The sequence below is a fragment of the Vespula vulgaris genome, chromosome 8, assembly GCF_905475345.1.
Source record: "Vespula vulgaris chromosome 8, iyVesVulg1.1, whole genome shotgun sequence".
Lineage (NCBI taxonomy): Eukaryota > Metazoa > Arthropoda > Insecta > Hymenoptera > Vespidae > Vespula > Vespula vulgaris.
Genome location: NC_066593.1, coordinates 8,091,258 through 8,114,773, shown reverse-complemented (window position 1 = coordinate 8,114,773; position 23,516 = coordinate 8,091,258). Strand labels below are relative to the sequence as shown.

At 28.3% G+C, this 23,516-nt stretch overlaps 1 protein-coding gene across 18 annotated transcripts in view; it reads right to left on the bottom strand.

Moving 5' to 3' along the window:
* LOC127065664 (glutamate-gated chloride channel) overlaps positions 1 to 23,516 on the bottom strand; it is a 99,941-nt gene that overhangs the window by 56,129 nt on the left and 20,296 nt on the right. For all 18 annotated transcript variants that reach the window (XM_050998345.1, XM_050998346.1, XM_050998348.1 and 15 more), the window contains one exon: positions 1,129 to 1,319. The gene's annotated coding sequence lies outside the window, so the exon portion shown is untranslated. The remainder of the gene's footprint in view (positions 1 to 1,128; positions 1,320 to 23,516) is intronic.

Here is a 23,516-nt window from a genome sequence, read left to right as displayed (position 1 = left end):
TTTCTTTCTTTTTTTTTATACATATATTTATATAACAATAATACAAATGTAGACCAAAATTATATGCAACTTTTTTTTTTTAAATATAATATAACGATAAATTTTATATAGTAATATCATAAAAAATATAACAAGTAATATAAAATCTAGTTTTTCTTACAAAAGTTTATATTTGTGTAATCTTATTATCATTTATTAATGATATTAATAAAATTATACATCTTTTGTTAAACCTTTGTAATCTTATCGCTTTATCACTGATTAATACTAGTTAAAAAATTCTTTCTAGCGAAGTTATGTACTATCTTCGATATTCATAATATCGTAAGTAATATTATTCGATGTTTCAAAAAGAATATAAAAAAAATAATTAAATGAATAAAAAAATAATACATAACTACAGCTTATTGTGGCGCGATTTAAATAAGATGACGAGTCAACTAAGACCTCCAATGGTCGATCCATATTTATATCTATCGCGTGAATCGTTCTTGATATTGGAGTAAATTTTACATAAATCGATACGTCCAACTAATTCCGCTCGTAATTCTTGTATAAAAACGATATTCTAAGAGAAACCATAGATATTTTTGGTATGGTACGTTCTCGTAATATTACAATATATATATTTTTCTTTCTTTTTTTTTTTTTACCACATTCTTCTGAAATACAAGATACACTTCTTATATGTTAATACTCTATAATACATCATTAATACATACCTCTTGTATATTAAATTCTCATAATATATCACATATTCTTTTTTATACTATTTATTCTTCTAATATATATATATATATATATATATATATATATATATATATATATCGTATATTTATCGTATGCTATATTCCGTATACTATTCTCTAGTAGCTATAGCATATACATTTTTTGTATATTATGTTCTTCTAGTATAAGTACTATATTAATAATTTTTATATACTAAGTTCTAGTAGTTATACTAGACACATGTACACACACGCAGAGTATGTATATACATACACATATACATATAGTATATAATATGTATATATTCTTTATATATATACTACGTTCTCAAAAAAAGAATCTGTAGAATCCTAATAAAAAAATCAGGATATATAGAGAGAAAAGAAAAGAAAAATTTACCTTAACGTGAGATATGTGGCTGGTCGCAATGGACGAGGCAGGTTGTTGCTGTTCGTTGTGTAGGTTTTCCTTCCTCCTTCAACTTTTACGAACTCTCATCTTCACTCGCGACTCTCTTCATCCGCTAGCTCGAGTACAAGACTCTTCAGTACTTCATAACTACTTCAGCATCGACGAGCACTAATCGTCATCTGAAAAGAATAGTACAAGGCGAACCTTTCAGGTTGAACTTATCAATGTTAACGTTAATCCATCTAACTATTTCTATCTATCTTTCTCTTTCATACACACACATACATATAGGAAACCATTCTGAAACGGCTAAAGAAATATAATCGCATTTCACGAATCCTCGGTTATATAGTAATGTCGTGGTAAATAACAATTAAGGTCGTTTAAGAACCGTGACAAAAAGAGGGTCAGGGGTGTAATGAAATGTAATGATATTATCAAGAGGGACTAACTAAATTTCATGTGATTTAAAATATAAGAAAGAAATATAATATGAGTTATCAAAGTAAGAACAGAAAGACAGAGAAAGAGAGAGAAAGGAAGAGAGAGAGAGAGAGAGAGAGAGAGAGAGAGAGAGAAAGTAACAGAGAAATTTAGTAATCTTAGTAATTACATCGTATACTTGATGGACGGTAAGAGACATTAGTCGTGGCAAGAATGTCGTCTCAATTTTACTTCTTTTTCGAGATATTCTCTCTCTCTCTCTCTCTCTCTCTCTCTCTCTCTCTCTCTCTCTCTCTCTCTCTCTCTCTCTCTCTCTCTCTCTCTCTCTTTCTCTTTTATATAATATCCGACTTTGAATTAAACAAAAAAAAAAAATAATTAAAGAAATAAAGAAAGAAAAAAAAATAAAAAAAATAGAGAAAATAAAGAAAAACATTGAAATTATTTTCTCCTCGAAATAAAATTTTTATCTTCTATTGTTTCCAAATAAACAAATACATATATATATATATAACTCGTAACACATTTGGAATTTGGTCCTCCTTTAATATTACATAAGAAATAGTCGTGTTAGCGACACGACAAATAGCAGATGCCGTTTGCCACGGTCGTTGAATTAGCTGAGTAATAGTTATACGTACAAGTTCTCTCTTCACGTGTGATACACATGGGAAAAGTTTAAGATAGGTTACATGACAGAAAAAAAAGAAATAGAAAAATATAGAAAAAAGAAAGAAAATCAGAAAGAAAGAAACATCTAAACACACACACACACATATATATATACACATATAGAACGACTTGCTTTGAAACGTATCATTGAAAGTGGAACAGGTTGAAACGAAAGTTTCTTATACACGGCATACACCTAATCGCGTGTTACTACCCCCTTATAAAAGCGACATCGCGAAACACCCCTTCATCCCTTCATCGTTTGCACCCTTTTCAACATATACCTTCTTCTATTGCTTCCTAGCTAACTCTTTCAATGTGGTATAAATATGTGTGTATTGAATGTATATGTACATACATACACACACACACACACACACACACACATACGCACACGTGCACATGACGCATGCACAACACACATATACAAGTTTCATTCTTTGTTCTTATGCTTCGCACGTTTTTGTATTTTTTCTACTTTTTCTTTTTTTCTCTCGTGCAGAACTCGCGAGTTACAAGACAAAAGCCCCATGTTCCGTTCTAACGTAAGTTGACTCGAACTCGTTAAATTGTAAAAAAATTTTGATAATCGACTTAAGCCTTGTTGCGAGGGATTCAACACGAGAAAGAATCGAGTTTCAACCTTGACCTCGATTCGAACCACAACCTTTCGAATATATCTAAACGTAAAGGGTGATCACGTTATATAAATCAAATTTCTTTCTTTTCTTTTCTCTTTTTTTTTTTTTTTTAATGGAAATAAATTTAATTTTTGTTTAGATTAGATAACGAAAAAAAATATTCTACGAAATATTTGGAAGTAGGACGTCAGAATGAACTACGTTCTACATTTTTGATCGTCGTTTTGAACTTTTGGAGATAATAAAGTGATTCTCTCTTTCTCTTTACCTTTCTCTCTCGTTTAATGCTCGACTGCTCGGCTAAAGCTTCGTCGAGTTCGGCGATGCGCATTTTTTCGTAAGAGTTACTCGATAAGAGTAAGAGAGAGAGAGAGGAAAGGAAAATAGGAAACGAGAAAAGTATTCAGCTCTTTTTCCGTTTAACAGGAAATACGAATGCCGAGAAAAGTCCGCTAATGCTATTCGATTGCAGTTTTCTCTGTGAAACGAGCGAGACTTTTGCATAAACAAACGATTCAATTATGCAACTTCGCAAAAATATAATACATTTTTGGTTCAACCATTTTACTTGCGAATATTTAATATTAAATTTCATTTTTCCGATTTTCTATGGTTATATCTATTAAACGGAGTACGTTAAGATAAGAAAGATAGAGATAGAGAGATAAAGATAGAGAGAAAAATAGAGATACAGAAAAAGATAGAGAGATAGAGAGAGAGATATGAGAAAAAGCTTCATTTAAGTTTCACCGAAAGCTTAATTCCCGAAACTATTAAACGTGATTCACACAAACACACACACATACACACAAATACAACACACACGCAAATGGAACTATTAAACGCGTTTATTACTCAGTTCCGTGTGAAACGGAAAACTTTTGCAAGTTGGCCATTCGTAGTTCGGACGTCGTAATACGAATCTCTCTACTTCTATGATTGCACGAGTGAACGCACGACGACGTCCGAACAACAATGGCAAATGTTGTACGTACGTAGTTACGATAATGGCACCGTATACTATACGCAGGAAACGTCGTTCGTTTCTACGAGAAACCTACCCTCGTGTTTTTCAAATGGATAAACAATAAAGCTTGGCAGACGTTCATGTAAAAAGAAAGAGGACAGTCGTTTACATGCGACAAAACTTTCTTCTTTTACATAATGTGTGTGTGTGTGTGTACATAAATATATATATATATAAATATATATACACACATATATATAATGCGTACGTAGTTAGTATGTATGTATATAGAATGAAAAGAAAACATTGAAATAGAAATATCTGGCCATTCTTATATTAATTCAAAATTTCTATCTTATAAATTGTGACAAAAAATTTATCATATTTTTTCAATAAAAATTAAGAAGAGCAGGTATTATTTTATTTCTTTTTTTTTTTATATAATGCATTTTACGATATCTATCTTGCAAAATGTTAAAAGAGATTAATCAAATTTTTTCTCATAACAAGTGGGATAGAGAAGTATTATTTTTATATGAAATGTTTTACAAATTTCTATCTTGTAAAATTTTTTTTTCCTTTCTCGTTTAATATATAGCTCTACACACACATACATACACACGCGCACGTACGTGTTCAAATAAGATTACATTGAAATGAAAATATCTATCTATTCTTATTGTCTTTTTCGATTTCAAGTTGAAGATCAAATTTATGAGATATATCATCAAAAAATAATACTTCCATTTGACTATTTTGAAAAATATGATAAATTAATCTTTTTTTTTTCGATATTTAATTCCTACATTTACACTCCAAAGTAGGTCAACGGGCTGAAATTAAGTCGAGTAGTCTATCTTGAAACGAAAGTTTCCAACCAGCTTACGTAAATTAATGATTAGATTCAGCGTCTCCGACACACACACACACACACACACACACACACACACACAATAATCGTCATCGTTATCGTTATCGTCATAATAACAATAATAATAATCTCGTTTTCCTTTTTTTTCTCATTTGTTTCGTGATTTAATGAACGGATTCGGATTATAAAATTCGTTTAATGTTAATAAAAGATTTTAAAGGATCTATTCAAAAATTATTATTTATCTAAGAATTTTGTTCGAATAATTTATAAAATAATTTATAATCCGAATAATTTATAAATTTATAGACTCTTACGTCAGCTGGTAAGTAATCCGATCAACAGATAAAAAAATTTTACACCCGATAAAAGAACTTTACACCCGATAAAACGTCATATTATTTTTAATGATATATATCATTATAATGTGAAATATAAAAAGAAAATGACATGAATTTCATAATTTAATTAAATCGTATAGTTGACAAGGTCCTTACGCGGATGTCCTTACGTGTAAACAGTTTCTCGTGTAACCCTCTCGTGTAATCCTCTCGTATTGAATCAACTTGCATATATATGATAGATATGTATATATAGATGTAGATGTAGACGTTTATCAGGATATTATCCATGTTCCATGACGGATGTCTGGGAAAGTGTCACGAACGAACAGAGGGTACTCCTTCTAGCGATCGACAAAATTATGTGTTTGGAAGAAGAACAACGAATTAGGACAAACACGAATGAATGACGACATTCGGAAATGTTTGTTCGTTCGTTCATTCGTTTTATTGATCGAACATAACATTTTTCTTTCTTCTCAAATCATTTTATCTTAAGCAATTTTTATAATCATACATTTGTTTACACTTAAGCTCATTTTTATCATAAGCAATTTTTATAATGCGTGTCATGTGTGTGTATGTAAAATGGGATCTTTTTCTTGTTTTACAAATAAATTTCTTTCTTCAAAATTATTAAACATAATGTGATTTAAATATCTCGAAAAAAAAAAAACAAAAAGAAGAAATGATTTCATGACGATCATAATAGAGAAATATGAATGACTATCGTAATGCATTTGTCTGATTTTAAATAGAAAACAAAAAAGACAAGAAGAAATCTAGGTCGTTAGGTACGGTACCTACTTTCGAAGTAGTCAACATGTAACAATTAAAAATGGGCCACCTAGTATAACGAATCGTTGGAAGGAGAAGAGTCGTCCAATTTATTTCGGCTCTTTCGTCGATCTTAATTTGATTTCATTTTCTAATGAACCTAACTCATTTTCTAACAAACACGAAGGAAACGATATAAAAGAGAGAGAGAGAGAGAGAGAGAGAGAGAGAGAGAAATAGAAAGAGAGAAAGATAGTGAAGGACGTTCGATGCATATGAACGTGAATGCATATGAATGATAATAGTATCATTCAAGGATATCCGGATCGTTTTAGTGTAGGTAGGTTGATAGGTAGGTAGATAGGTAGTCGATTTAGAAAAGGTATCTTTTTCGCAAAAAGGATACTCCCGTGTGTTTCTGTATGTGTGTGTTTATTAGTGAGAGAGCTTTATCGTAATTAAGAATCGTAATAAGTGGGATGCCATAACTGCAACGATGTAATTACTTTTAACCGATTTTCTCCGTTCTGAGAAACCGAACCAAACAATTTATATTCTCCGTTTGTTTTTTATTTCTTTTTCTTCTTCTTCTTTTTTTCTTTTTCTTTCTTTTTTTATTTTTGTAATATCGACAAAGGAAATAAAAATATACGAAAAGTTTTTCTTAAACAATAAGACAAAGAAGAATCAATAAAGTCAGATAATAACTTTTCGTAGTTTCTATTCGAATTGAAAGTTTCACAATTAGTCGATTCCGCAAGATATAGGAAAAAGAAGACGTAAAGAAAGAAGACAACAGTGTTAAAACGAAATAAAAGTGATCCGATTTAGTTTTATTGTACAATACGTTTTCCCTTAGTTATTCCCTGTTTTATTTCTTTCTATTTGTTCCTCACCCCTTTTTTTAATCCTATCTCGAAATTATAATTTTATAAATACAATCTAGATTTTTGTATGAATAATTTTAATCGAAATTTATAATATTCGTTTGTTAACGCACACCTGCGTACGCTCTGTAATTCTCAGTTCTTTCCCCTAAGAGCCATATATCATTATTTGGAATATCTACCCTTACGAATTCGTTAGATACTCGTTATGAAAATGTTTAGATAAAAAACACATTACTTAAAAAAACAGCTTTGTCCGAGCTTACGCATTTTTAATCAAGCACGTAGTCGAGCCACACAATAAATAAATACAGTGAAAGTAGATTTCTAGACAAAACGAGCTATTTATTTTCAGTTAGTTTCAAATATCTATACGATACTCATAGGTCCATACTATCAACAGAACAAAAGATCACGCATGAGATCGTTTATGCATTTAGAAATATTCTAACTGATAACGTCCACGACCAATAAAAATATTACTTTGCCTTTTGCAGACACATTTTACTTCAACTTCTCCCATTCCATTTCCTTTTCTTATTTCATTATTTTCTTCGTGGATAGTTGGAGAGAAATCAAGTCGTATTAAAGCATTTGTAATTATTAGTGAAATAACTCAATTTTACAACGTCATTGGTTAAACCTTAAACGGAGTCAAAATCATCAAGGACACTCAAAGTTATCAAGACATCAGAATCTTGCTAAACTTCATTCTTGGACCATTCTGCTTTTAGAGGCCGCCAACACAAACAATGTAACATAACATCGTAAGTTTCGAAATAATTGTAAGTCTTACACTAAAAGTATATTGTTATATTTTCAATTCGCGAAATGTTCTTTATCGTGTCTCTACTTTACGAGCTCCACGGAATCCATTCAACTAATTATGTTCTCTCATTAATTTATGGGAACGTAGCGATTAGTATTTAACGAGAAAACCTTCGATAGTTTCCGAACCTTGTATCATTACCCTTACGACGTAACATTGTTAAAGGTTTATTTATTATATTCTTATTTATTTTTGTTATTTTTAATAAAATGTTTCAAGTATATATTACACTATTATATTTTAATATGTTAATACGTTATTAATATGTTATTAATATGTTATTAATATGTTATTAATATTTAATATGTTATATTAATATTTTCTTATACTATTATATTTTAATACGTTAACATAAAGTTTTGTTTTAATTGATTTTATTTTCACTTCAATTATTAATAAATAAAATGAAGTGTTTCCTTTTATCTTTTTTTTCAATCAATTTCATTTTAATCAATTATAATAATTTGATGATGTTAGACGATATGGAGCTATTTATTTATTTATTATTATTATTATCGAAAGTGAAACGTGCTGCTTTTGATTATTTTACTGAAATCAGATTCTATTTTAATCAATTTTATTTTCATTTGAACGTGATAATAAACATTATGATTATTCTTCTTTTTTTAAATAATACATATTATCGAATATATCAATTTTATATAATAGTAATCAATAATATCGAACTATTTTAATTTCATCGAAATCAAATTCTATTTGAATTTATTTCATTGTAATCTCAAAATAATAATTTTTTTTTTATTTTGCGGTTTAATTTAAGACTAAGAGAAATATAAATTTATCTCAATAACTCATGTCATGTAATTTTGAGATTATATACATATATACTCATATATCCTGTGTTTTATTGAATCATATTTTATTTTTCTATCACAAACGTTTAACGATTAAAAGCTTATATCCAATGTGATATAATTATATCGATATAAATTATTATATAAATTTTATATCACGTAAGTTTTGGTTAGACATAAACAAAAAAAAATTGTATTATGGAGATTTAATTTAAACAATCAGAATAATTATTCTCTCTCTGATTTTAGTTAAGAAAACAAGATGATTTCGAACGTGAGATTTGAATTACGTATGTATGTGCATCCATACATGCACATACATACATACATACATACATACATACATACATATATTCAAGCCTTTCATACCAAGTTCTCACGTTTTGTCTCCTATTTTATTGTCCATGATCTTTCCAGCGTGAAATTTTGGTTTCACAAGCTCAAGCAAGTCAGAAATATCATGAAAGAAGCTGACGAAAGAAATCTTGCTTATTCGGAAAATATCATGTTTTCTGCTTTCACGCTCACGCCCTTTAATAACGACGTTTGCGAAGACGTCGTTAAAAAAAAAAAAAAAGAAATTAATAATAAAAAATGAAAAGAATAAACGAAAAGAAAATTAAAAAAATAAAAGAAAAATTGTTACTTTTCTTGCTACTATATCTCCTTTGAAATATTATTACTATGAGAGAAAAAAGAAAAGAAAAAAGATTCTAATCTCGAAGGATTCTAATTATACTCTAAATGCACTTAATAACTCAATGTACGCACTCGATCTAACGTTTTGTTACCTTGGCACCATTTCCTAAGCTTGCGATTATGCGATTGGAACGAACATATACGTACGTATATATATGTTCGCACGAAGATACGAATCTCAAGTATTACACACTAACATTAATTAATCTATAATTAAATTTTTGTTATGTCTAATGAAAAATTATGTAATGTAAAATTTCTAATACGACTTATATTTGATATAGTTATATTATAGTAAATATAACTATACTCTTACTATACAAAATATGGTTATATTCTCTATTTTCTCTCTCTATCTAAATTAATATATAATTAGTATAATTATACTATATTAGATATAATATAGTATACTTAAGAAATAATAACTTTTAAGATAAATATTAACTTTGATACATTTGAAAAAAAAAAGAAAAAAAAGAGAGATCGAAAATACATATACATATACATATACATATACATATACATATACATATACATATACATATACATATACATATACATATACATATACATATACATATACATATACATATACATATACATATATATATATATATATATATATATATATAATGGTTATACGATTTCGAAGTTGTTACATGACGTTATAAAGAGTTTACAAATGTAATATCTATAACAAGGAAATAAAATTAAAAAATCTTCTAACAAGTAAACAATCTTTCAGTGGAAAAAAAGGAAAAAAAAAAGGAAAAAAAGAGAAAACAAAATGTAAAATATATATGTACGTATAAAGGAAAAAAATTCTTCTTTAAACTCGTCCTTCGTTTGAAATATTAATCTTACCTAGTGAAGTACTATCTTCTTGACCTCCTTGCAAGACAAAAAGGGGGGAGAAGGAAAAGAAGAGAATAAAAAGAAAAGAAAAAGTATATGAACGATTATAGACATCGTAAATGACAAAAAAGACAAAAATAAAAATAAAAAATAAAATTTTTTATTTTACGAACTCAGTATTTTCCATATATCGAAGATTTCCATACACACGAAACAATGAATACATCGATAAATAAAATAAAGAGAAAGAGAAAATAGAAATCAAAATAAATACATAAATAAATAAAATATTTTTTAAATATCTGTAAATATTTGAAATTGTTTAAAGGAATAAAATAAAATAAAATAAAATAAAATAAAATAAAATAATATAAAATAAAATAAAGTGAAGCGAAGAAAAAATGTTCAATATATGGGATCATAAGAGAAACGAAACGAATACAACGAAAAATAAAAGAAAAAGAGAGGCAGAGAAAATAGAAAGAAAAATAAATAAATTAATTAATTAATTAATAATTTAAATTCAATTAAATTAAACAATAAAAGTAGTATTCTCAGTGCAACGAATTAAACAAAACAAAGAAAAAAAACAAGGTGTAAATCTATAAACAATTAATCTCGAACGAGTAAACATATTTTCAGGTCACTTTCATCTAAAAAAAAAAAAAAGTTAACCGACTCGAAATAATACCTCGTGAATACCTTGGTTGTTCATTTAATCGTACGTTTGGTTTGCACAAAGAGATACGCGATAGTCTGGAAAAATAGTGAGAGAATAGTATTAGTGTACTCATATGAAAGAGAAAGAGAGAGAGAGAGAAAGAGAATGTGTCTGTGAAAGAGAAAGAGAAAGAAAAAGAGAAAGAGAGAGAGAGAAAAGGGGTAAAGAGTTGCATTTATTTTTCACTTCGCCACGCAAAATCGATCTTTACCTCGCGGTCGCTGCTAACGCTCATAAACGCAATCACGAATTTTTACTGCAACCTTCACCTACCTAAAACGAACCGCGAGACAATGGAATTAATAATTTCAGATTTAAATCTTTACTCCCGTGTGAAACGAAAGTTCTAAACCACAAGTTTCTCCTACCACATTCTTTCATAATAATATCGATTTCATTCGAGTTTTTCTTTTCTACAAATATACAAAGAAGAATTTAAGAGAAAAAAGAATATGGCAAGCGAATGAAATTTATATACAATGTATGCATATACAGTGTACATATATACACACATATACATACACACCATATATCACAACCATGTTCCCGTAATACACAATCAATCTTGGAGTTTTTGAAATTACAAATGCGTACAATAGAGTAATGAAAAATTAATTAACAATTTTCCAGATGATTTTTTCCAGATACATTTTTACTTGCTTGCTGTTATTTAATTGGTAATAAAATCAATTGACAGTGGTATATTCTTTTTATTGTTCGAAGCATATATTTATAATTTTAGATATAATTAAAAAATGAATGAATTTGAGATAAGTATACGATGATCATGTAAATATTCGATTTATCATAATTTTAATAGTTATTCGATCGAATAAGAATTGATTATCGTTTCTTAATGGTAAACATTTTATCTATCAATCGCTATTATCGATCACGTTTGATATAGGTATGTATAAGTATCATTGAATTATCCGATTATTAATCAAATATATATATATATATATATATATATATATTATATATTTAATAGTATATGTGACACGTGTGTATATGAAAAATGATAATACACGATAAATTATTAACGTTTGCTTTATGAATACATTCATGCGATAAAACTCGGTAATACTGAAGAAAAGAAAGAAAGAAAGAAAGAATAAAGAAAAAAGAAATAATTTATCGATAGATATCATTGGAGAAACGAGTCGATTCAATGATTGATTCTTGTTTCTCTGTTTTCTTTCGTCGTTTCATTCTCGATCGTGTACCAATCGACCGATATCAATTATAGAATAAATTTCTTTCGTTATTACGTTATGCGCATACTGACATATTTGATTTTTATTTTCATAGTTATATAGGAGTGTAAATGTTCGACGAGATGACACGAGAATAAACTCAATGCCTTTTGTTCTATTAACAAAAGAAAAGTAAAATGAAATGAAATGAAATAAAATAAAATAAAGTAAATATACAAACATACTACGAATATAAAACGAAGAGAACGATAAATTATTATCGCGAGAGATCGATCCAAGTGAAAAGAGGACACCACTTCATTTATCTAACGAATATTATCACGAAATGTGTAAAGTACAGGTATGTACGTATATATATACGTATATATTGTCTCCATGAGATTACGCGAAAATATTTTAGATAAGATCATTGGACCCGATAAAACAACCCAATAAAATATACCGGCAAGAATATGTTCAAACAAAAAATGACAACAATTACATACACGAGTTATTGATCGTACGATCGATAACGATCGATTTATAAATTCGTTCTAAATTCATACGATGAGATAATTTGAACTTGCTTGAAACGAAAAAAATTCTTAAAGGAAAAAAAAAAAAGAAAAAAAAAGGAAAAAAAAAGGTGAGATAAACGATGAAGTATGAATTTTTTGCCATTGTCGTCGCTGTCGTCGTCGTCGTTGTTGTCGTCGATCTTTTCGGTACAAAATTAAATTAGAATTTAGTGCCAAAGGCTAGTCCTTGTCCTCGTCGTTGTCGTTGGTAAGGATGAAAGCTGGTCGATTGGAACGTTATTTATAGTTCATCGGTACTTTACGTCGTTGTTAAAGACTCATTGTCTGCATATATTTTATTAAGAGGAGCCACCATCCACGACAAGTGCACCCTTGACTCTTTCTCTCTCTCTCTCTTCTCTCTTTCTCTCCTTCCTACCCTCCCCTCCCCCTCTCTCTCTCTCTCTTTCTCACTCAACGAACTGATATTGCAACGTATAGACGTCGAGACCCTAAGATATTCTCGGCATTCGAATAATAGTCTCGTTTAACCAACGTATCTTTCTTTCTCTCTCTTTCTTTCACTCTCACTCTCTCTCTCTTTCTCTCTCTTGCTTTGATTACTCTTTCTGTAGAAGAAAAGTAATTAAAAAAATAAGAAAGAAAGAAAGAAAGAAAAAACTATTCTCTTCATAAATATTGAGCAATATTTCCCTTCGTGCCATGAATACTAAATAATAAAAGTAGATTGATTAACATTCAACTAAATTACAAATCGAGTTATAGATACAGTATTAATATTAGTAATAAAAATAATACATCATAAGTATTTGAATTGAATTACTTATGGAATGATGGTTAATTAATAATAAGAATAGAAGTGTATAAACATCGAATTAGATAAAAGATTTTACATTGAATATATATCTATGTACTTAATTAATAATAAATGTGAACACTTTTAAATGAATATCGAAATAAATCAGGAATCTAACCAATCGATGATATGTTTAATTCTTAACGAATATAAAAATTTGTTAAATAAATATCGAAGTAGAATGTACCGATCGAACCGTGAAAATATTTAATTAATGATAAAAATAAAACTCGATATAAATAACGAAACGGATTATAAATTGAACTGTTGATAATTAATTAGTAATAATAAAATAAATATTTTATAGATATAAAACTAGATTACCGATTAAACTATGAACATATTTAAGAATAATAATGAGCAAATAATTGAGCTAAATTATCAAAAATCGAGATCCGATGATAACCAATTAAATAATAATCGAAACGTATCGTTTACCATAATTCTAAAATATTTATATTTTATACTATTCAAAATTTTGTCATCTTATCTACGAACATATTTAAATAAAACTTGTTCCAGTATGACGACGAAAAGAGATAAGTATTCAAGGCAAATCCACACTTTGTCGTGACCGTGACACGGTGGTGTCTTCTTGTGCCAGCTAGACGCCAAACGCAATCGGTGTAAAGGCCAGGTCTTTACTATCTGTAATCTTTTGTCTTTCCTGTTCGACTATTTCGCATAATTGAAAATAATTTAACTAATTGAAAAAAGAATTTATAACGACATAGTACAATAGTAATGGTAATAGTACTAGTAACAGTAGTAATATTAATAATAATATTATATAAATATAATAGTTATTATTAACTTCCTCGTGCTTGTTTGTTTGTTTGTTTATTTACTTTCTTCTTATCTCTATTTGTATTTAGTATATTCACTTCAAATGCGCAATATCAATGATCGATCTATTATTAACGATAAGAACGGACAGACGAAACAACCAATTCATTTTCTTGATCGATTGAAATTCTTAATTAATCAAGATAAAGATGATCGTCTAGATCTCACGTACTTTTAAGTAAGATCAAAGGTACGCATTTTGGTCTCTTCAAAGAAAGAAGAAAATTCACAATTTTATATAAAGATTTTTAAAGATACCAAATTCACAATTCGAAATTAAAATGTGTGTGTATGTGTAAAATTATTGATGTGACTTACATAAATAATAATAATAAGAGAGTATTAATAAAAAGATCAAAAGACTAGAGGACGAACAAAAAATAATAATAATAATATCGATCGCTATTACGTTCGCCCTTTATCGTTTTATTCTTCGAACTACGCGTGTACATCTTCTAACGTTCCAATTATTTCTTAGCACGAATCGTTCGTAGAATTATGCTTATATCTAAATGAGTACAACAAAAAAAAAAAGAAAAGAAAGAAAGAAAAATAAAAAATAACAAGTTTGATTTAACGAACACTATGATTAAAGTAAAAACGTTTAGCGTCACGCTTTCTCGCTCGTATTTTGCGTGTAGTAGCGTAAATAACCACGACCTTTGCGACGTTCTTCTGAACACAGAGGAATATCTCGGAAGCTTATCGATAACGTTTGATATCTATCGACGTTTGAAATTTCCGGAAATCCTAGTGTACGCATTTTCTATGAACGTGACGATCGTATCTCTTTAAAGTAGGATCCTACTACTATATACTTTGTGTGTGTGTGTGTGTGGGTGGGTATATTATGTATCTAGTTATATACATATGTACATATATACATATGTATCTATTTACAAACGTATGTTTATATCGGATCTTCCAACTTTCCACCTCGGTGGTTGCCGAAAGACTGATCTCATACGATATTCGACAGAAAGTAAATAACATAAGGTGTATTTAGATATTTCAGCTTATATAGAAATATATAAACATTGTAATAAGATTTGCTTTGTATACGTCAGCTAATAAATGATATAAACATTCTCTTTTTCTTTCAGTGTAATAATATTATATATATATTTAAATTTTTATGATTTAATTAGTTAATTAATTAATTTAATAATAATTGATTTTATAACGAATATTTTTAAGGTAATCTTGGCATTCTTTGTACATGTATATCATGTACTAATATGTATACATACATTTATGTTAATATAGAATATTTTATATTTAAATAAATATGTATCTTTTTTTAGTTTTAAGTATTATAAAATCATTAGAAAATATTGACATTAATTATGTTAAAATATCTCTTATCTATACCGTATTGACTAATAAGTAATATCGGTAACATTTATATTTAAATAAATAATATCGTGCATTTTCATCGATTGGAAAATTTGTAACTATGTATACGACTTAACGATAAAATATTCAGATATATTTTGAAGAACAATACTTCACAAAAATAGCGAAAACAGATAATTTATGTGTGATTGATCGTATAAGAGGAATTATTATCAATTATATCAAAATTTGATTAAATGAAGTTTCGAATTTTTCTACTCGTTAAAATCTTTATAGAAAATTCGCATGGTTCATACGATTCGACTTTATAATAACGATAGTTATCATCCATAAAATTTAGCTAAGTTTAATACTGCACAAGCCGATTTATATTGATCGTATAACACAGAGGAAAATTATACCGTTGCAATTATCACAAATTGAAATTGCAACGAAATGCATTCCTATGTATATATTTATATATGTATAATGTACAATATACATATATAATGTAAAATGTACAATGTACGTGTATATGTACATCGTTTCGTAGGTAACAACTCGTTCCAATTTTGATTCGGGTTTACGGAAAGAGGTTAATAACCCACTTTCAAGGCCTCCGGCTTCTTGTTTTATCTGCGCTCGTTTAAAAGCTCTATGCATCGCCGACGTTGAAAAGCAGACGAGAATGAGACCAGAAGGACGAGATCGTTTCATTATCCCAGTAATTGTTGCACGCTCTTTCGTCTACATTCCCAACTCGTCCAGTAAGATAAAGAATAGTATTTGCATAAAACTAAACGATGATGGTATCCCATTCCAATTCTTGTTAACTTTTTACCGACATTTCTACGAATTAAAAATTTGAAATAAAACAAGGGAAAAAAATTATATAAAAGATACTAATACGAGAATCGCCGAATAGATGATAATGCACAACTAGACGACGTTTAAAAAGTTAACTAATTTTTGTTAACGTTTCAGTGAAATTTGTATCGAAAATACAAAAAAGGAAACAAATGCGTGTGGATATGTACGTATAGATAAAAATTGTAAAAATGAAAAATCGATAGACGATTATAGAAATTGTTAGACGATAGGGTATCAAACAAATCACACTTAGAAAGTTAACTGATAAATTTTTTTATCGAAATTTCTTCCGACCAAAAAAAAAAGAAAAGAAAGAAAGAAATAAGATATTATAAAAATATAAATACGACAAATCAAGAAAGAATTTTCGACCAGATGATAACGTAATACAAAAAAAAAAAACAAATTTAAAAAGTTGATTAATTGTTAAGAAACTTTTATGAAAATTTGTACGAATGAAAATGAAAAAGAGAGAAAAAAATAAATACACCTGCATATTAAAAAAAAAAAAAAAAAAGAAAAAAGAAAAAAAGAAAGAAAGAAAGAAAGAAAGATCGACAAATAAAAGAAAAGATAAAAGAAAGAGAGAAAAGTATCGCTGGCTAGTCAATAAATGTAACAAAAAACTACGTTGAAGAAATTAATTGAAAATAAATTTTCCATCGAGGTACGTACGAAATCGTAGAGAAATATTTTGTGCGAAGAAATTCGCACGGTGGTTCGTGTATCGTGTATCATGGAAAACTAAATGAAATATAAAAAAGATAAAATCAAAATCAAAAAAAAAAAAAAAGAAAGCAACAGGAATAGAAAAATACGAGACCTCATCGAAAACTCCGTTCGTTAGGAGAGACGTCCTTCCTCGAAAACAATGAACTTTCATCTCTCTCTCTCTCTCTCTCTCTCTCTCTCTCTCTCTCTCTCTCTTCCCCTCTCTATTTTTCAATTTTTTTCTTGATTTTTCTGTATGTACGTGTACGCGTACGTACGTAATACATATATGCATTTTAACGAATGTAATATCGTTTGGTATCGATATATTTTATATATAGAAAGATCGTCGACGATCGAACGTGATGCGTGTACCTGATCGTGACACGCTTATTTCAATATTGTAAATTTAATTTGTCATCGAGGTATAAATTCGATTTTCATTTAAATATATATATATATACATATGTGTATGAATAATGCATATTAATCATAATACGCATTAAATGACACATTTAATTGAAATCCCACATTAAAATTTACATTGTACTAGATACATATACCACGTAAGAACAAGAAAGGAAAATTGAATATACCAAGATACTTTATTCTTCTTCTTCTTATTATTATTATTATTATTCTTGTTATGGTTGTTATTATTATTGTTATCATTATTCTTATTGTTTTTAGAAATCAATCATAATTGAAGATATTGGGAAATAAAGATGAGATTTCTTTCTTATTCTTCTTAACTGTTTTTTTTTCTTTTTCTTTTCTTTTATACGAATAATAAGAAATATAAGGTATCATAATCGGATATATATGTAATCGTCTTTAATTTGAATGGGTTTTTGATATAATTGTACTTTGGACGGCTGATGCTTCCTTATCGAGTGCCTCTTTGTCAAGAGCTAACAAAGTTTCTTTTCAATTTAATCTCGATATCGTTCTTTGTTTTATTCAAATACTCGATTCTCTCTCTCTCTCTCTCTCTCTCTCTCTCTCTCTCTCTCTCTCTCTATATATATATATATATATATATATATATATATATATATATATATCTGTATATATCTCAATCTGTATCAGAAATGAGTAACTCAGGGTTTATAAAAAAACGTTATCATATACGTATTCATATACGTATCAATGCAATTACGACTTACATCTTGCATCGAAAAATGACAATAGTCGACTATAATTAGTGAATTTCTTAATCAGTGGTATTACATCTTACGTTGATACATTTGTGAAGAGCTTAGTTATCTACGGCCCGTAGAAACGCATTTTAATTATTAACCGAAGTATCAAAATCTTTTATCAAAAGTCGTAACGTTAACGACAAACGAATAAAAAATTGTATTAGAGTTTATTCCAATATCTTCCAATATATCTTCCAATATAATAATGTAAAGTTTATTAACGAAAAGTAGAATCATATATCTAATTAAAAATAAACAACTAATAGATTTCGTTCGATTACAAAAATATATATACATATATTTATGCGTACACATTAAAAGTATTGCTAATAAAAAATCAATCGAATTATAGAAAACATTTCATTGTAAATTGATTCCGAAAATAACAAATACCATTCAATAATTTATAATTTTTTTCTTTTTCTATCAATTATTAATTTTTATCAATTATTAATTTCTTTTTTAATCAATTTAAACATTTTTAGTTCATAATGAATTGTATCAATAACAATATCAGATATTTAATTTTGGCTCATTGCAGAACAAAGGTTGCTCGTTACTGTCTATACAATATAATAAAATCTCAAGCAATACCCAAGAGAAAGAGAGAGAGAGAGAGAGAGAAAGAGAGAGAGAGAGAGAGAGAGAGAGAGAGAGAGAGAGAGAGAGAGAGAGGGAGAGGGAGGGCAGAGAAAGACAGTAGTTATAAATGGTCGAGAGATCGGTTTCGATTCGCGATCGCATTAATGCACAGGAGAATGCAATCAACACTAATTACTAGTTACCATACGCGAGTATTCAACTACACGAGACAATATTATAGGAGAACTACATTGGACTAATTTCCATCGATTTCTCCAATGCTCATTCGTATATCGATTATTCTCCCTCCTTTCACCCTCTCCACCTCTCCCTCTCTATACACATATACACACATGTACATATATGTATATATATATATGTATGTATGTATGTATGTACACTCAATATACCTATATAGGATGAAGTATATGTACTTGAGAAATAACGATACTATTATATAGTATATACAATTATATTATATATAATTATGATATATAATTATAATTATATAATATATATAATTAATATTAATATAAGAATATACAGAATGTATTATTACTATTATTAGTATGTATTAGTACTATTACTAGTATTATTATATATATAATAATCCTTTACAAAGATATACGTATAAGCAAATCTTACGAATTCTCAAATTCCATTAAATTAAAAAAAAGAAAGAAAGAAAGAAAAAGAGAAAACAGGAAAGAAAGAAAACAAAACAATAAAAGATAAAAATACATTTAATTCTCATTCAATTGAAAATATTCATCGATATCGATATTCGATACTTATCAATACTTAATAATACCTTTAATCTCGTGTTCTAATTGTAGAAATAATTAATTATGATCATCACTGAGGATAATTAACTAACCCGTTATACTAAGTTATCGATAGACAAACTCGCATGTTCATTACGATCGCTGAAAGGAAACTCGAAGTGGCTTTAACCTTAAAGACAATAGCTTTTGTAAGCTTATCTCGACCGTCCTTCGTGTATACTCGAAATAATCTCGGCATATACATATTGCAAAGAGGTATAACGATCCCGTTGAGAATTGGCACGATATAGCTCGCTCTCTGTCTTTCTCGTTCTCTATATCGTTCAACTAATAGGAATTATAAGCGAAATGATTTAAAGCTCGTCGCGATAAAGATAAAACTCCCGATAAAGATCAAACATTCGACAAACTAAAACTTTAATGATTCTCTTTAAAAAATTATATTCTTTTAAAAAGAATAATATTCTCTTAAAAAAATTAATATTCTCGAATTATTGTTCCAAAGATTGTCCGTTTATCCTCTTTCCTTTTTTCTTGTTTTCCTTTACTGCGATTATTTTTTGAAAGATAATTCTTTATTTACACGTACATATTTATCCTTTTGCATTTTATTCTTTATATTATTTTTTATTTATCTTTTCGTATTTTTTTTTAATACTGTTCATCTAAAACTTGTATCTTAATATTTTTTTTACTTGAGAAAGCATGTCACGCAATTTATTCTAATAAAAACAACACGTAGTAAAGAAAAATAGTTATGGAAAGTCATCTTAAAAAACGTCGTGTAACGCTCAACATAGAAATTCGAAAGTGTTCATAAATTTGGCTTGATTTATTGTTAAATTTTTACAACGACAATGAATCAACAAATTAATTAATCATTAATTCTTAATAATACAATAAAGAAAAAAAAGAAATGATAAAATAAATCGCACATTAATTTCAATGCAACGTTTTGTAGATTAAAAATCTATGAGAGTTATTTCTTTTTTTTTCTCTCGATGGAAAATTTATTAAAAAATTCTCTATTGTTACATGGAACCAACATATCTTTATTATATATATGTATTGTGTATATATGTGTCTATGTCTGAGAATGGCGTTAAATTAAAAGAGAGGGTTGTAAATGGTTTCGGTCGGTGCTCCATCCTGTTATACGCAGGAACGTACTTCCTCTATGACGTCAAACCGGAGACAGAAGAGCTCCCACTCTGTGAACCTCGTTTTCCGGGTCAAACGAGGTTAAAGTTATAATAACAACCTACGTAGTTCTTGTTCCAATAGTTTTCTCCTCGATCTAACAAATTCGAGTTGAAAAAATTTGTCATAGTCCACGATGATTTCAAACGTTTTAATGATGGTTCAATATAGTCTAAGAAATTAAAGATCAATGTGAAAGAGAATTATAATTGTTCATAGCGAGTGGGAATAATAAAGTTTATTCTCTCTTTTATAAAACATTTTTTCTATGTTATCTCAATGAATAAAATATGTATATAACAATTCACGTTATACGATTTTAAGTATTGTTTAAAAGAAAAGTAGTAATATTAATAATATACGAATTTACTTTGTTTCTTATTGTATATATATTATTGTGTATATATATATATATATATATATATATATATATATATATATATATATATATAGAAAACGATCTTCGATTCGTGGCAATATATATATATTTCATTAAATAAAATCTTTACAAAAGTAATTACAATAGTAACGATACAAATTAAATTCGTATATTCGTGTGTGCGTGTATGTGTGTGTGTATTTATGTGCGTATGTATATATGTATATGAGAATGATTTTCAATTCGTGTCAATGTATATCTATTTTTTAATAAAATTGAAGTTTAGTAAATAAAATTGTTAAAAAAATAGAAACAATAGTAACGATGCAAATTAATATCATTTATCCCAATATATACATGTGTGCGTATGTGTGTGTGTGTGTGTGTATACCTATATACTATATAAGTCTTTGTATATATGTAAATAAATCGTAGAGTGCTTGTTCATTCTGGATCTCCTCTTTTATCAACGTAACGCAAAAGTCGCAGTGAAAAGCCAATTTGAATATATATATATATATATATATATATATATATATATATATAGATGATATATGTATGTATATATATATATATATACACACGTACATATATATGTATAGATCAGAAATGGAGAATCGTGCCCGACGATTTCGTCGAATCATTTCTCGACGTCGACAACCATAAATCTTCGATTAAATGCATCGTTACTCGTTGTTCCGTCATCTTTGGCGATGATTCAAAAGAGAACTCAGTAGTCGTCGCTTAAAATCAGCAATTAATTATTAATAACATGAGAGTTATTCGTTCATGATTGTTTTATTCTTTTGAGAAAAGGAAAAAGATAAATAAAATATTTTAAAAAAAAGAAAAGAAAAAACAAGAGAGAAAAAGAGAAAATATTAGATTCATTTTGCTTGAAAATACATATTTCCTATCTTCTTTTCTCTCTCTTTCTCTCTCTCTCTCTCTCTCTCTCTCTCTCTCTCTCTCTCTCTCTCTCTCTCTCTCTCTCTCTCTCTCTCTCTTTTTCTCTTTCTTTATTTGCCATGGGAAGTTCAGTTTACACGACAAGGGGAAGCAAAACGCATCCCTGTCTTTGATGAACCGGATACACCATGCTACGAACATACTCGAGTGTCTAGCGAACAGCATGTTGTCGGTATACTGTTGACAGCTCTCGATAAAACTTTTCACGTGATTGCCGGTGAATACATCAGTAGAATGTAATGAGTAAAAAGAGAAACACAGAAAACATCAAATTCCAAACGCAAACATTAAATGCATATGCAAATATATATATATATATATATATATATATATACATATATATATACATATATATATACATATATATATATATATATATATATATATATATATATATACATATATCGTACGTACATATGTACATGCATACATGTATAGGTACAAGTGTTGTTACATTTGTAACGTGGATGATAATCCATTGACAATATTTTCCTTCATCGTGAATCATTTCACACGAGTTACTTTTTCATTTCATACCGAGATTTGTCGAATAAAAACGAATTTCCTAGGAAACGAGAAGAACTAAATCGCTAGGTAGGTTGATAGATTGATCCGAATGGATAGCTATCAATTCTGCACCCACTTGGTAACGAATTCGTCCACACGCATAGTACGACATATGTATATATATATACATATATATATATATGTATATGTATGAGAGGAGATCCTGGCTATCGGCCTTTTAATTAAATGCCCTGTCATGAGTACCGTTCGATTCCATATTCGTTGAAAACGAACACCCATGTAGGATCCAATGAATGCCGAATTTAACGTTCGAAAATATTCCTCTCGATTGTCATCCAATTTTTATTCTAACGGCGTTTGTGATATAATTTTTGATAAATTTCGTGATCATCGATAATCCAACGTCTAATCGATCGTTATCTAACTCGATAGCGTTCAACTGTACGTTCAAATATCTTTCATAATCTTGTTAAAGGATCAAGATATTGGCAACATATGTGCATTTATAATCACTAAACAACTATATTTTCGTTTCTTCGTGATTTATGGATCAATGTTGTTATAAATCTTTGTTAACAAGTTTAATGAACAGATTTTAAAGTCGAATTTATTATTTGGTTTAATTCATCTTCTTTTTATCTTCTTTCTTCGATACTGTTGTATTCTTTTTTTGATTAAATAATAAATATATTATAGACATATATATATATGTATATACAATACTATATTATACTATATCACAAGCTAGATATACATTTATATTTATATTAAATATATATACACACACTTGCTAACAAAAGTTAAGAAACAAATTCGCCCATTTTTATACAATATTCCTTATCTTCCAAAATACATAGAT